Genomic DNA, 15,844 nt, shown 5'->3' on the forward strand with positions numbered 1-15,844 from the left:
AATATGCAGTTTGGCCTCTCCCTTTTTCCAAGGGAAGTCCCACCTGCCTCTGGTGAGGAGTGGATGTTTATAAATGTTCTTAATGGGCTTCTCTATTTAATTTTTCGTTAGACTTTGTTTAATGGCAAGTGATTTTACATAAGCATCAATTCTTGGAGCATTTAAGTGTTTCTGATTCATTACTTCTGTCTACTTTCAAGAAAATTATGTTTTACTAGTTAAGAGTTTATGTACTTTGGGGACTTCTTCATTAATTTTGTTATTGAGCTCTCTGGAGCCATTTGGATTTTATAACTCCCCGATGAAGGAAGAACCTCTAGATCTGATGTACAAAGAATACAGGAATATGATTTTTTCTTTTAGCAATAGTGAACAATTTTAGTGGTTAAAATTTTTATTTTATTACTCTTCCGAGAAACCAGTTTATTTAATTTGCTGATTATGACTCTGAATGGATTTTTGTCTGCTCTTGTAAGCTTTAACTGGGTAGACGGATTTAAGATCTACTGCAGCTTTTGTTACAGAGCCCAATATTACAAAAACACAAGGTGTTGATTTTAAATATGACTAACCAGATAATGAGGAAGAAGATGAGGGGTAAGATACTGTAAAAGATTAGGTATATTTTCAGATAGATTGAGAAAATGGCAGCTAATCACTGGATTTACATTTATTCCAGATCTGTCTGATTGGTTGAAAGGCTGATTTGTGAATGACTAATTTTTTTATATGCTAGAAATGACAAATTCAAAACATTGTTTTGAATGGATTTTTTTTTTCTTCCAAAATGTTGGCCCAGAAGTTGAAAACAGTGGAAATTCAAAAGTTGAAAAAAATGCGTTTAGAATTTGAGTACTTAACTTTAAAAAAAAAAAAAAGGAAAAAAATACAAGTGAAAAAATATTAAGAATTACAGTTGGCTGATTTTTCAGATACACCCCCCTTTTTAAAAAAAAGTTATTAGAAAATGTTTATGTAAACATTTCATTCAACTCTGTTCTAGAGACCAGAAAGGCTTAGCTATTTTCCACTCACTCTGTATACTAATGGCTTCCAGCCAGCTTTTCTCGTCTCACTTCCTAGATCCAATAGAAATAGAGAATACATATTTCAGACAGTTAAGTTCTCTCTTTCCATGAACAAACCTCAAAGCTTTAAGAATTCCTGTTTAAGCACACTAAGCCAGGTCCTGAACTTGTGGAAAATTACTTTATCTCATTGATTTCCTTTTTCTTCCAATTTAGTTAAAACTTTTGTTTTGGCACTGGAGAGTGGCAGCTTTTGCTGTCAATGGGAACTGCATTGTATTCAGCATAGAAACTAAATTTCTTTAATAAACACATTCATTTAATTTTAAGGTCATTCATGTACTTTGTTATGGAAAAGTTAGTTTTGAGATAAATCAATAGCAACAGGAGGAATAATAGTCTGGCAAATAGAACTTGTAGGACTCAGTCAAGCGTATTAAATGAAAGTTAGTTTTCTCCACTTTTGATAATTACAATACAAAATAAATAAAATCATTTAGATCATTCTTAGCAAATGTTTCTTTGACTCCATAAATCATGTAAGCCTGAAAGATGTTAGCCAGTGAGTTATTTTTAGTATCTATAAATCTTGTCTCTGATGCAGTTAAAAAAGAGAAGTTTTTTTGGCTAGAATGAAGTGTTTCAGTAATAGGCAGATTTGTTTCTAACATATGCTGAAGGAATCCCATATTTTATTTAAAAATAATATGGTTTTAATTTTTCATTCATTTCCCTCTGCTTCAAAACTTCGGGTGCATCACTGGTGATGGGAATTAGAACTTGGAATTTTACCGAAATCAAAGAAAGATATTCCTTTGCTGAAACGAGCTGACAGTGTAAAGTCACAGCAGGGACTTCCTCTGCATGGTACAGTCATCTCTCGCTGCTTGGGAACTGGATGCTGTATAGCTGCTGCTATAGCATGGGTACTCAGCCAAGTGAGTTTATTCAGCTGAGTAGTTTGCATTGCAAAGGCAGTTAAACAACAATACTTCAGTATCTTGGATATCGCTCTATAAGGCTGTATGGAGCAATGCAGACATTGGGTCTGTAAATAAATTGACTGCAAAAGCCTTCACTTGGAATCATACTTTAAGTGGCCAAAATCAAAATATCAGATAGGAACTTATTCATGTTATTGGATATTTGGTTGACTAGAGATTTTTTCTTTTTTTCAGTTGTATGCTGATATTATTGCAAGTCTCGCAAAAATAAGTACCAAAGAAATCAAGTAAATAGTCCTTGTTGTGCCAGTTGGCTATTAAATGGTAAATACTAATATCGTAAGGAAAAAAAAAAAGTAGCTGTACACTGGAATAATACTTTGAGGGGAAAAAAGCTAGCACATATAATCCCAGGGTCAAAGTGGACATTTATCAATAATGTTGCTTTATAAATAAATAGACCATTTCCTTTTTGTAATCGTTGGGATGACAGCAGTAAATTATTCATCTGCAAAGTCTGTTTCTGTACTGAATTGATGGCTGAGGTTCATTGTGCTTACCAGGCTGATTCATGTTCGCTATGTAAATGGTTGAATAGCTGGCTGTTGTTACTACCGAGGTAACGAGCTACAGCAGCGATGAGATGTTGTCTGTCTAAGGAAAAAGACATATTTCACCTAGCAAAGGAAAGGTTGGGAAAATGTATTTCCTGTTTGATATTTTTTTTGAAAGAGCAGATCAGAAAGAAACATGTGACTTACAATTGGTTTCTATCAATCCTATCTTCCTTTATTCATCAGGCTCTTCTTCTTTGAGGGATGTGTTTGCAGCAGAAGTGAAACAAATATTAACAACTGTCCTGACCCTGATTTGGAAATAAATTACTGAGGCATATTATATCTTAAGGGTGTTTGCTGTGTGTATATTTCAATTATTGTAGGAACGTATGCTGTTGAAAACCAGAGGTTATTGCCCTAGTTCTTCCTTACCTTGCTTTCAATTAAATCTTAATTCTGTTACCATAGCATTGCCTGCTCGTATGCTGCTCAGTCCAGTACTGGTCATTTGTGCATATTTTTTATTTGACTGCGTGGCTGTTCTTACACTTTCTGAACCAACAGCCTCTGTCCGGTATTTTGCTCTGTGCGGGGGGTGGTCAGGCAGTTGTTTTTCACAACTGATGCAATTGCTAATATGTTTCCTATGCACGAAGGCAGACTTCTATTCAGTACCCCTGGGGACTGTAAACATCATTTTTATCATGTTGGAACTACAGGCTCTGTCAGCCCAGTGAAGTTGTTCTCAATTAGCATGAGGCAGTCCAATTCAGGAGGGAATAGCTGCTCCTGTTCGAGCCCATTTTTCTTTGAGTGTTGCCTACACTGATTTCCAGCTGTTACTGTGCAGCTTTGGGGAGCTAATGGGGTTCATTGGGAACATCTATCTCAAAAGGAAATGCCTGAGTCAGTGTCTAGTTGAATGATTGGAGATTTTCACACACACAAAAAAACGGTTAATACCCACTTAGCTAATTATCTCTCAGTGTACATGATCATCCTTTCCAGTCCAGTAATTAAAGAAAATTAAGTGGAACCCTGGTAATTTGCCCTAATGTTGGGAACAACCTATTGCCAATTACTGAATTTTGTGAATTAGTGCAAATGAAAACAAGCACTTTTTACAAACTATAGAGTAACACGTGCTGAACCTTATCCAATAATGCCACACTGCCAATAACTCACCTGTACACGCAGGGGAGGTTAATATGTTATAAATTGAGGACAGAATCTTTCTTATGCTAAAGTTTGCCCTTTTTTAACTGTGTAAAGGTTACTCTATTGAGGTCTAAATTCATATAATGCTTCTTGAATATCATGCTCCTGTTTTCTAATACAGTTCAATGAGACCTTTAGAGAATCTCCTTACATTCTAATATAGCTTAACTTTCTCCTTTTTGAAGCAGCTGCAAACGTCCTCATGGATGCCGGAGCCAGCACAGCATCTTGCTTTGATCCTTTTGAGCTGTTGCAAGGGGCTGAGAAACTGGAAAAAACAGTCCTTCTGAAAATCCAGTGCAAGTGAAAGATCACCAACTGCTGTATTTTCAAAATGCCCTTGTTACCTTTTCCTCCATGAAAGTAGTTTTGCTGACAATTCCCATGTGTGGCTGCATTAGAAACCCAGTCTTGATCTTTCTTTCAGAAGGCTCCTCCTCCACTCCTGTTTATAGTGCCAGAGCTAATCCCGTGTTTCCCAGACATCCCGTTTTCTCTCAGGCTTGCTTGGGTAGCCCCTAGAAAGCAGGCTGCCTTCTTGCCCACATCCTTTATACTAGCTCTGCCCATTGCTTCTGGCATGATCACTGTCCAGATCCCAATAAAATCCTAAAGACCCTGGTGAGCATATGCTAAATAACTCCTGGCTGTTGCCAAAAAGTTAGGTGTCGCTTGCAAACCTAATCATTAAGAGGCAAAAGGTGATTTCGGCACATTTTGAGATTTCTGTACCAGCCCCATCTCCCTCATCTGAACAACAAATAATGGCAATCTTTCCATGTTCAGCTATATTTTATCCTTATGTTTTTGCACCCGGTCTGAGACTTGGTGAGAAACAATCGAGACCGCCTTGCAACAAAGTTTATTAGGCTTCTGTTCCCTAGTTTCAGGCACCATCTTTCAGTTGTTTTCTATTAGTTTTGAACATAACAAAAGCAAATTGGCAGCTGGAGCATTTCTTCCTATCCCTGTTCTAACCTTCTGCCTGTCTTTGGGAAACTTCCACTTCTGAAATGAGTTAAATTTATCTCCAAAGCCAAAATAATTCTTTTGCAACTTTAGCTTCGCAGTGATCCTCTTTAATAGCTGTGCCTCTTTCCAAGGCCTCTCTCCTTCCAGTCCAAGGTGGCATCTGAATTTCTTTAACCAGAATCTCTCCGGTCACAATTACACAAACTGATTAAAGTCTGGATGCCTGTAACTTTCCAGAGCTCCAACTTACAGATAGGAAGGTGAAATGCTGTATGCAGAGCAGCCAAATACACAGTCTATGACCTAATGGCAAGAGTATGACAATCTATTTAGATGACCTGCTTTTCAGCTTAGGCTACCTTTTACATTTCTGTTGAGACACCTAGTTATAGGCAACTGCCTGTAAGCTGCAGGAGCCAAATACCTTAAGGTATTCGTTTTATATGATGTAAATTTAGGAAAATGAAAAGTGGGAAACTAATAAAGATTGTGGGCTTTTTGCTTGTATTCTACCACCTGTCCTTTTTGGTGGTGGAAGAACTTCTACTGGTATAAAAATGATCTTTGCTAACCTTAAAGTTATGAGGAATGAAACAGAAGATAAGGTTTTCTTTTATCCCTGCTCCTTTACATTCTGACTTCCAAACCAAAGAGTCAGTTCTCCAAAGAGCCTAAGCCCAATTTATTTTCATTACCACTAGAACACCTGAATATTTAAATTAGTCCTAGGGCCTCAAATGATTAAGTTGCTTTTTGACACTTAGCTGTCTGAATCGTGTAGCAGCTTTTTGAAAGCATATTCTGCCCTAAGGTCGTCATTCAAAAATAAAAAAAAAACCAAACCAATTCCATTAAGAACTCTGTTTCAATGGTCTCATTCCATTATTTTGATACAAGTTAGCCCCTGGATTTGATTAATTAGAAGTAAAACCCAGTACTAAGATAACTAGTACAGAAAAGCCAGTGCCATTTTTTTTCATAAAATTAAGTATTATGCTTGGCATATGTGATGTCTTAAATTGAATACTCTGCCCTCACTGCTCTTGCTCTCTGCAGTCCTCCCAGCCATCTCTCTATAGAATAATAAGGAGCTATACCAAGTTCATAATGCATTTTTTGTTAGACAGAGAAGCAAAGAATTGAAGCTGAAGAAGAGTTTATAAAATTGTACTGAATATGGGGCTTCCCCCCCCCAATTTGGCAGATGTGAAGCCCACATAGTCATTTCAGGATAAACAAGGTTGAGAATAAATATTGGTTATTTAGCAATTAAAATTTGCTTTGGTTGAACACCTAGAACAAGTCCATTAAACTTAGTCACACTTATGAGCTATCATAGAAGCTGAAAATGGTTTATGAAAAATTCTGTGATGGATCTTATGACATGACTATTATGTTCTCTGGAGAGCGTTCTGTAACTGTTTATATACAAGGCCTGTGTAGGGGAACAGTTGTGCTCGGGAAAGTTGGTGGCTGTATCCAAATGCTGTTTGTGTGCTCAGGAAGAAATACTATGAACGAGTTTTCCAATGCAAGCATTCCAGCTGAATAGCTTGGGATTCAAATTTAGCTGCAGCCATACAGTACAGGCTATGCTGACACTGGGCCTGCCAATATGGATCAGATTATATGGTTTATTAAGAAAACTTGGCCCATAATGTGCTATATGGCACACTGTTGTTACAACAGCAGCCTAGAAAATAAGGATAGTTGCTTTAATATGACATTATATGCGATTGTTTTGTGTGTGTTTGCGTAGTTTCATAATACCAGAGCTAATGCAGAAGGCCTTTGGTTTGTGCAGAGGTAGTGAAGTGGAGTAAAGCATTCTCTGCAAAATTTGAGCTTGTTGCTGAGTGCTGGAAGATTAGTTGGGCTAGTTCTTGGAGAGGGTTCAGTGGAAGGCCACTGTTGTGTGTTAACTCTGCTGGGCAGCTAAGCAGCACACAGCCTCAGTTCCCCCCCCCCCCCCCCCCGGCTCCATCCCCAGTAAGATGGGGGAAGAGAAAAGGAAGAGTAAAAGCAAAGAAAGGAAAACAAAAGAAGTAATACAAAAGCAATCTACTCACCACCTTCTATGGTTAGACAATGCCCAGACAGTTTCTCCCCCAAAAGACGGCTAACCTACCTAAACAGCTCCTCCTCTCCATTTTATTGTTGACTGTGACATTACATGGCGTGGAATATCTCTTTGATTAGCTTGGGTCATCTGCTTGGCTGTGTCCCCTCTCAACCTCTTGCACACCTCCAATCTATGCACTGGGGGTGCAGAATGAGAAACAGAGAAGACCTTGATACGATGCAAACACTGTTTAGCAACAGTTAAGTCATTAATTATCAGCATTGTTTTGGTCACAAATCTAAAACACAGCATCATACCAGCTGCTATGAAGAAAACATAACTCCATCCCAGTCAGGTGCCAGTACAGTCACAAAGATGATAAAAGGACTGGAGAACTCAGCTTAAAGAAGAGAAGGACAAGGGGAAATCTTATCACAGTCTTCCAATAACAAAAAAGATAGCTACAGACAAGGTGGAGGTTCTCTCTTTGCAAGGTTGCATGGTGGTAGAAGAAGAGGCAATGGGAATAGTCACTTCAGGAGAAATTCTGTCCTGGGTGTAAGAAAAAAAAGTCTTCACCATGTGAACAATTAACCGTCAGAATAAGTTGCCCAGACAAGTGGTGAAATCTCCCTTGTTGGAAAAACTCAAGATTTGTCTTGACAGGGCCCAGGATACCTGGTCCAAGGCCATGCTTTCAACAGAAGGTTGGCCCAGATGATGTCCAACCTGCTTTGCAATGATTCTTTATGAAAACAAGGACTGTTGGTTTGGAGATTTTTTTTTTTTTAAATAATTTTCTGAACACAGCTGAAATGTAATAAATACATAAGATACCATTAAATAGATTTCAGGGGATTTTGAAACAAATGAAATTCCTACAACTGAAAAGGAAATATAATTCAGTAAACAGTGGACTTAATATGAATCAACATCTTTTAAGGTCTGCTCCTCAGTGGTCTGGTAACTGGGGTGCTTAGTTTCTCCTTGTGTGTTAGTTCTGTGATCCCTTAAATGAGGACAATTGTCTTATTTTTAACACACTAGAAGAATAATATTCAATAAGCACTATCTAACAATTAAAGTGCTATTTGTGATACCGTTGCTTTTAGCCAAGCATTTCTTGTATTTAGCAGATATTCCTCAGGGACAAGGCCATTTTGGGTTGAAATATATTGGTGTTGAAACAGCAGTTGGATTTCTTGTTTTTTTTCTGTCTTGTAAAATACTCTAATTTTAAAGCTTAAATAAGATACAAGCTCTCTTAGGACTTACGTTGTACATGTATATTTTTCTCTTACTGTTTAACTAACATTTTTGGAGCTGTTTATTTTTAGTTTGAAAGGAGATTTCTCAAATTATGCTGTAAAAAGGTTTATTTTTGAATTTTTGAAAGAGGCAATAAAATCAGGCAATAAAAAATATTCCTGATATTGATAGATATATATTGATTTTTGTATTGCAGTACCTGATAGCGCTGTTCAAGGGGCAGCAATTGTGAATGCAACAAAACCCATCAGACAAATACTGTCAGGAGTGGGAGGAGGAGTTCACTGGAGTTCACTGAGAGTGTCATGTGAAAAAATTCCCTTGTGTTGATTTCTTTTCCTTCGAAATATGATGAGCATTTACTGTACCACATATGTAAAACTGTGGCTTTACATGGGTTTATAGGAGAAACTAAAAGCAAAGATTGTGGCAAAATGATTGGATGACAATCACATGTTTGCATAAGCAATATACGCTGTAAACATTTGTCTTGTCATTTAAAAATATATACTGAGCGGGACAGTAGATCAGATTCTGTCCTTGAAAAGAAGAGTGGATTAAAGCATCTGAATTATGTGGAAGCAGCACAATAATTGTACAGGGACCCTTAAAAACTGTAAAACTCACAGATGCAGTGTTTTAAAAAGGAAGAAAAGAAAAAAAATCTCCCACATTAAAGCAACTTCTTTTTTAAAAAAATGGTTTTAGTCATAAAATAGAAATAAAGAACAAGGAAGAGGGTTAACTGTTGCTTTCTTCCCTCCTGGGAAACGTATCAGACCATATGTTTGAAAATAGAAAACTTTGTTTCAATTCTATGGCAGCTGATGTTAGGAAACTCTTAAGATAGTGCAGTACTGACCTCCTGTGTTTCAGGATATAACAAAATAAATGTGTGAGAAAATGTCTTGCAGTTATGAAATAACATACTGATGGCTTTTTGCTGATGTGTAGGAAGAGAAGAGTAACCAGTATTGCTGTCTTCTAGTTCAGCATCATAAACACACTCATTTGGGACTTAGATTTGGCCTGCCGGTATCAGGCAGTGTATCGATAGTAGTTTTTGCCAGGAAACTGCATAGTAGCACTTGTATTTTCATAAGAAGGAGTGAATCTGTGGGTTTTACTTTCTTCCTTAAAACATTTAACATTTTAGTATTGCCCCTATTATTATCCCATTTTCTTTCTTCTGTAGTCTTGGGGTGAGTTGAATCACCGAATAAAAAAGCCTGAGTTATGGATTGGACAAGGAAAAAGGTACTTGTAAATGAGGCTGATGCTGTGAAGGTCCTGAATGTAGTCCATCTGTTATTTATTTCCTATTAAATTTTTTTGTCTTGCCACACTGTTCGTTTTTATTTGTTAGTTTCCTTTTGTTTCTACAGCCTTCTATTAATAATCTGTCCTTCATTTTTCACATTTCCCCCTTATCACACTTTTCGCTCTCTTAACTTTTTCTCTCATCTCTTCTAAAAAGAATTTTGCGTCTACTCATGCGGCGTAGTTATTTGTTAAACTCATAGCTATTTCATCCCTAAAATTTTGTTCAAAAGTTCATGTTTGCTTTTGTAAAACAAATAAGGAAAGCTTTTTGTTGAACTCTTTTTCTCTGGAAACCCTTGGTTGTGGAAAGTAATTGATTGTTATGTCAAGATGCAGTGGAATCCAGCTTGGGAAGGATTGATTATGAGCGTAAAGAAAAAGGCGCCATCTCTGCTGATGGGTGGGGGGGAGGGGAGATGAAAAAGAGAAGAAAAAGCAGGAAAGCACCAGAGAAAGAAGAGCTTAAGAAGAAAAAACTTTAAACGTTTAGACCTCTTGAAAATGGGCTTTGAAGGATTGCTGCAAACAGACCTTTTTAGAACACGTTCTGTGTTCCTGCTAATTATTGTGTGATACTTGTACACTAATGTGATAGGGGCTGGAGAAATAGCTACAGTGGAGGTAAATCCCCCTTGTGTTATTCACTCAGTTTCAAGTGTCCATGGCGTAATTTGTACTAAAAATAGCCAATAGTGTTTCTGGCTTATTATGGAGGGTTTTGAATCCTTTGCAGTGTTACAACATCATTTTTTTGGGTGGTGAATATTTTTTATCGTTGTACTTAGTTAACGCTATAACCAGTGCTCTCTGCCGTGTGATAAGGGAAGGCTGAGCATTAGCATTATATCTGTATTTCTAACCTGTACATTTAGGACTTAGAGATGGATAAGTGAATGACAAGAAATGTATCATTCTTACGTGTGTCTGTAAATTTTATCATTCTTACTGTGTCTGTATTGTTTTCAGCAAAGCAGAAAGAATAAATAGATGGTATTTCAGAATGTGTTGCAAAAAGGTATCCAGGAGCAAACTCTGCTCCTGCTTTCTGTTTTCCCCACACTGAGGGGCTGCCGATAATGTGAGTGATGGCTCAGCAGGGGCCTGAGAAGCCTTTCTCAACCTCATCTAGAGTCTCTGTGCATCCCAGTATGGCTGGAGATAGCACATCTGGCAGTATTTGCTTTGAAGCAGGAAGCGTGAGCTTGGGATTGTGGCACCGTCTCTGTTGCACTGGCTGGCAGAGCAACTTAAGCACGTGAAAAGCATACACTGCATCCATTCAAAATGTGGTCGAGCATCTGTAGCCGTGTACACTCCCTTGAATTCCTGGCAGAAATTCCAGCTGAATCAGCTAGAATTGCACCTGGCACTTCCATCGTGCTATGGTAAAAGGAATGGGTTGACCTAAACTCTAGATTTATGTGGATTTAGTTATGGAACTCTCAATAAAATCAGTGCTAACTTTAAGGGCTGTATATCACTTCGGAGTAGATAATATATACTGCACTTGGGTAATTTTTGCATTTTTCTTGAAGAGAAAGAATAGTCTCCTGTTTTGCTTACTGAGTCTTTCTTGGTTGTGAGATACGTATGTAATTACCAGAGTCATGGAATTGCTTTAGTGTAAGCTGAAGGAATCATAAAGAGTTTCATGGGAAAGATGGTGTTTCTCTGGGCTCTGCTGAAGCTTTTTTTTTTTGACGTTTAAAGAAGCAAGATGTGGTGAGGAGTTCACAGAGGATTTCAGGCTGTAGTTAAAAGTAAGTTGGAATTTGTTTGACCTTTTTCCCTGCACATTCTTTCCAGAGCATTAGGTGGCTGAGGTCAAACTGAAATGTGTCACTGGTCAGTGTCTGAATTTAATTAGTAGGCAAGGACTTGGAGAACTCTAAAGTACAAGATGCTTGATCATCACCTACCCATTTCAAATAAAAACAGAACATGATCTGTTTGTGTTTTCCTTCCACCAGCTGGTACAGTTTTCTTGAATTTGTTTGTTTCTAAATTTAAGGTTTAAATGTGGGAAAGGTTACAGGAAACTGTTGTGCTACCAGGCTGATTACTCAGCCTGGTTTATGACATCTGCAATGGTTTATGTGGACAGTCACTACTATATATTATACTTAATAACAGAAATTATGAACGGTTACCGTATTTGCTGAATTGATTTCCTTACTTCCTAGTCAAAATGGCAAGCTTTGAGTTGATTTATAGATAAATCCAAGAAAAATTAAATTCATACATTTCACTCTTAAAGAGACAGAGACTGTTGTAGATGATTGGGATGAACTGTGATATAAATACCCACTGACACTTAAAAAAAGCAACAGTTTCAGCTAGTCGAGGATGGCTTTCCTAAGCCAAAACACAGTAGTAACACTCTGCTTCTTGGTAACAAATATGTTTTCAATAACTCAAACATTTTTGTTGCTGCAACACAGCCTGCCTGATTTCTTTATGTACTACTCTCAGCATTTAAAATAATGGCAGGCTTGAATAGCTCGAGAGAACGATGTGCCCCCAGTTTGAAAACACTATGCAAATACTTGAATTTTTTTACACATAGTTGTTTAATAGTTAGTGCCTCAAAGAGAGCAGAAGCAAGAAATTCTAGGAGGTATGTGTGCGTGATAGGGAGTTTTAGTAAAATAATCCGCCTTTGGTATGTATTGATTATTTCCATGTTACCAAAATGACTTTCTAGAAATCTTGCCAAAATACAATTTAGAATTGAATTAGAATTGAATTTGAATTCTGAGTCCTCAAGTATGTGTTAACAGTGATGGCAGCACAGATATACGTCAACTTTTTCCCCGTAAAACTGGTAAATCTTTTATATTGACTATTAGAGAGTAATAGAAATGGAAATGAAATTTAATAGATTAGTTTGAAGTGTAGGATTGTACCAAGAATGTTTTCTCAGTTCATTTTCTGTTCTTTCTCTGAAGAGCTCTCTACATCATCACTTAGTCATGTATTTTCTGTGCTTTAAATTTCAAATTCTTGACTCACTTAGCAAAGTGATGGGTGGCTGAGAAGAGACAGGGTCATTGGTCTCCTGTTAACCACTGTTTCCACAGTGTAGTTATTTTTGTCATGGTATCAATCGAGTAGATAGGGTATTGAGGCTATGGCACTCCAATTAACACTGCATTGTGAATTTGGTAAAAGATGCCAGGGCAGAGCCCTTGATACCAGGTTTGAACTGGATTCCCTTCAGATGCAACTGGGATGCAGCCCTGTGGCAGCACTGCTGTATTTTCAGGGTTCCTGATGCTTGTCGGAGGTTCGTTCTTACTCTGTGCCTGGTGAGTCTGTTCAGCAGGACTCCTCTTACTAGCTTGAACTAATAACAGCCTCAGTTGGCATTTACCAGTAATCAATAATTTCAGAGGGTAAAGTATTTATCAGAAATTTAACTGGCAGGTGGAAATGGGCAGAGCAAGTTTGCCCAATACAGTGCTGGTGAAAAGAAGTTGTTAATCAAAAGAAATAATAAAAAAAAATTCAAGTTACCAGTCAAGAGTTATCTCACAGCAGCGTCGTGTTTAATCTTCTAGTGCACAATATGATTGTGATTACAAGTTTCTGCACATATACCACAATAAATGGATGCTATTCTTTTATGGCAATGATTATATTATACATTTTGGCATTTATGGGGCATAGTTGCATTTTTTTAGAATATTCAATCTTCTTGCCGTGTTTTCATCTATTGTTTTCTCTGACAGATGGAATAAGACCATGAAGTCAAGTGGCAGAGGCCATAAAGGTCTCTGGTTGCTGAACTGCTTCTTTGCTTCAATTTTCAAGTTAGTTTTGCTTGCTATAGTTGTTATTTTTCTATTTCTACTTGGTGGTTTATTTCATCGCTAAAATAACAAAGCAAACACTTTGCACCAAAGTCTTTAAACTCTGCGTGCAAAATTGTAATTAGATATGTTGTGGGTGTAGATTAGTAATGTGCAAAAGCAACATGTCATGTAATTGCCTACTGCAGATGTGCAAACAAGAGGTTTTTCATGGAGGCAAATGAACCTGCAGATTGTCTTTGCTCTCCCTCATCTGAAAAATTAGCCTGGCATACGCTTCATATTTTGAAGTAATAACTGATCTTAGTTTGGGACGGTAATAACCATCTTGAAGCAATGAGACTTCAGAGAACTATCTTTGGAAAAAAATCCATATGAAATTCAAATATGGTTTCTTTTTAATTTAATTTTAAATGACAGATCAATAAATGTGGGTCTTTGGTTGGGTCCTTTGTACTCACCTACAGCTCTGGCCCCCCTGCTTTCTCCCTCTTTCCTCTAGTTTTTCTCTCTGTGTTGAGTTGCCTTCTTTGTAATCTGAACATTTCTGGCTGTTTCTGCAGCTCTTTTACTGTATGGTGTGTGGAGGAGCTGGAGGGGAGGACAATGATAAACCGTTAGCAAAAATATCATAATTCATGTGTAATATTCCAAGCATTAAATTAACTGCTATTTAGTTATAATTCAAGATGGCCTTACCTTTATTTTTATTTCTTTTCAATCACTTGCCACGCATTTAACACTGCTGTCCATTTGCTGGATTCCCTTTGCTTTATGGTAGCTTTTATTTGTCTAATTGTGTATATTTTAATAGTTAACATTTCCTATTTCTGTCTCATTTGATGCTGGTGCTATTAACAAAGAGAAAACTGAGACCAGATGGTTTCCAAACAGTGAAGCCACCTGGTATTCTAGCAATGCCAAATATATTTTCCCCTCCATTTTTCTTTAGAAAATTACTGAGACAGGTCCAGGATTTTTTGAGGATCCCAAGAATGTGTGCGTGCAGCCAGACAAATATCCCAAACCCTCTTAAGTTTATCCTTGAAATTCTCTTCCCTGCTGTTCTTCTCTCTCTCAGGTAACTCCATCTCGCTCTTTCTTTCCATTGTCCCACTCCCATCTTCCATTCCCATCTCCCATTTGAGCTCAGGCACACGGTTTGCAGACCTTTCTCCACCGAAGTGCCTCTGAGGCTGCGGGTGAAGGCCTGACCCTGACCACTGGTTGCTCCACCACCTCTGCAGCCACCAGCGCTGCCGGGGTGGGACGGGGAGCTCTCATTGCAAGCGGAATCCAACAGGGCAAACCTGCCATTTTGGATGCGGCAGCCTGTGGCTTGCCAGCTGATGCCTTGTTGATTTGAGGGCCAAATCTGAACTGAAGCTGTTGTCGGGCGTGTGACAGTGTGAGTTGGGACTGACGTGATCGTAGACTGAAGATACAATAGTCCACACAGCACACAGTTTATTCTGAGTGGCAGGAGTTAGACTAAGCTAACCGAAAATATTTTTTCTCTGGTACAAACTGCATCTACGCTCTGCTCCCTGTGCCAGTGCCGTATGCTGGTATGAGCTGCACCATGTGCGCGGTGACAGACGAGCTGTTCGAATGTGTGCTTCTCACACATTTCAAAAGTCTGGTATAGGCAGTGCCTGTGTCAGTATTGATACATCTTTGAGACAAGCAGCGTTAACACACCATATTGACACAGGTCTGGGTCAGGGAATGGAGTGTAGCTCCTCACTTAGCCGCTGCCAGCCCTTCTCTGCCTCCTCTCCTTCTTCTGCCTTTGCAGCCCATTTCCTGGGCCCTGCTGGTTTGTAGACCCCAAATACTTTGAATGATGCCGATGTGAACCCCTGGGCACTGTGGGTTAGTGTGCGTAGGTGTTCGTCTGAACACCCTGGTTCAATTCTGGCAGGAAGAACAGCTGCCACTACGGCAGCTCTCAGCAAACACCCAGATTACTGCAGTCTCTGGTGGCTCTAGTCCTGGCACGCTGTGCTAGGAGCTGTACAAATTCAATGCACCCCCCCCCCCCCAGTATCTGCCTGAAAAGAGCTTATACTCCATCTGTAAGAGCCAGGAGAAGGGTGTAAATGGATGGGGAAATAAAAGAAATAATAAGTTTAGTATTCAGCAGTGTAACAGATAGCTGTCTGGAATGCTGTGTGTATGATATACCTGTATCTACTCATTTCTTATGATTCCTTTTCTGTGCTGTGGTCTGACAGTGGTTGTGGAGGCACTGAACTTTCTTCTTGGAGCCCTCTGTCACATGCTGGGTGCCTTTATTTCTTTGCTCACCACCCTCTTACATTATGTACCTGTTTCCAGCATGTTCCGAAAGTGTCAGAAGAAGAAGTCATCCTTCATTTGGCAGGTTTCGAGCTTCACTATCGCTCTACCAATGATTGCCTCACTGCTAACGTGGTTTCCCTAGATGGCCGCAGGCCATCGTACAGACCAGTCCCCTTCAAACACTAACTCTAGTTGAAGCTGGGTTTCTAGAGGTCCTTGTTCCTGCTGGTTACAGTGTGTTGGACACAGTCCCATTACAGCACACACTGACCAGTTTAACGGTAGGACATCTTTTGGGAAAAAGACATCAGAATCGCATCCCTTCAAAACTTCCCATCCTTTGGAAAATGGAAAC

General features: G+C 38.6%; 1 protein-coding gene across 1 annotated transcript in view; it reads left to right on the forward strand.

Moving 5' to 3' along the window:
* The window catches only part of LOC309669372 (LIM zinc-binding domain-containing Nebulette), a 271,330-nt gene that overhangs the window by 97,087 nt on the left and 158,399 nt on the right, over positions 1-15,844 (forward strand). The gene's annotated exons all lie outside the window — the stretch shown is intronic.

The sequence above is a fragment of the Vanellus vanellus genome (assembly GCF_965231255.1).
Source record: "Vanellus vanellus genome assembly, chromosome: 2".
Classification (NCBI taxonomy): Eukaryota; Metazoa; Chordata; class Aves; order Charadriiformes; family Charadriidae; genus Vanellus; species Vanellus vanellus.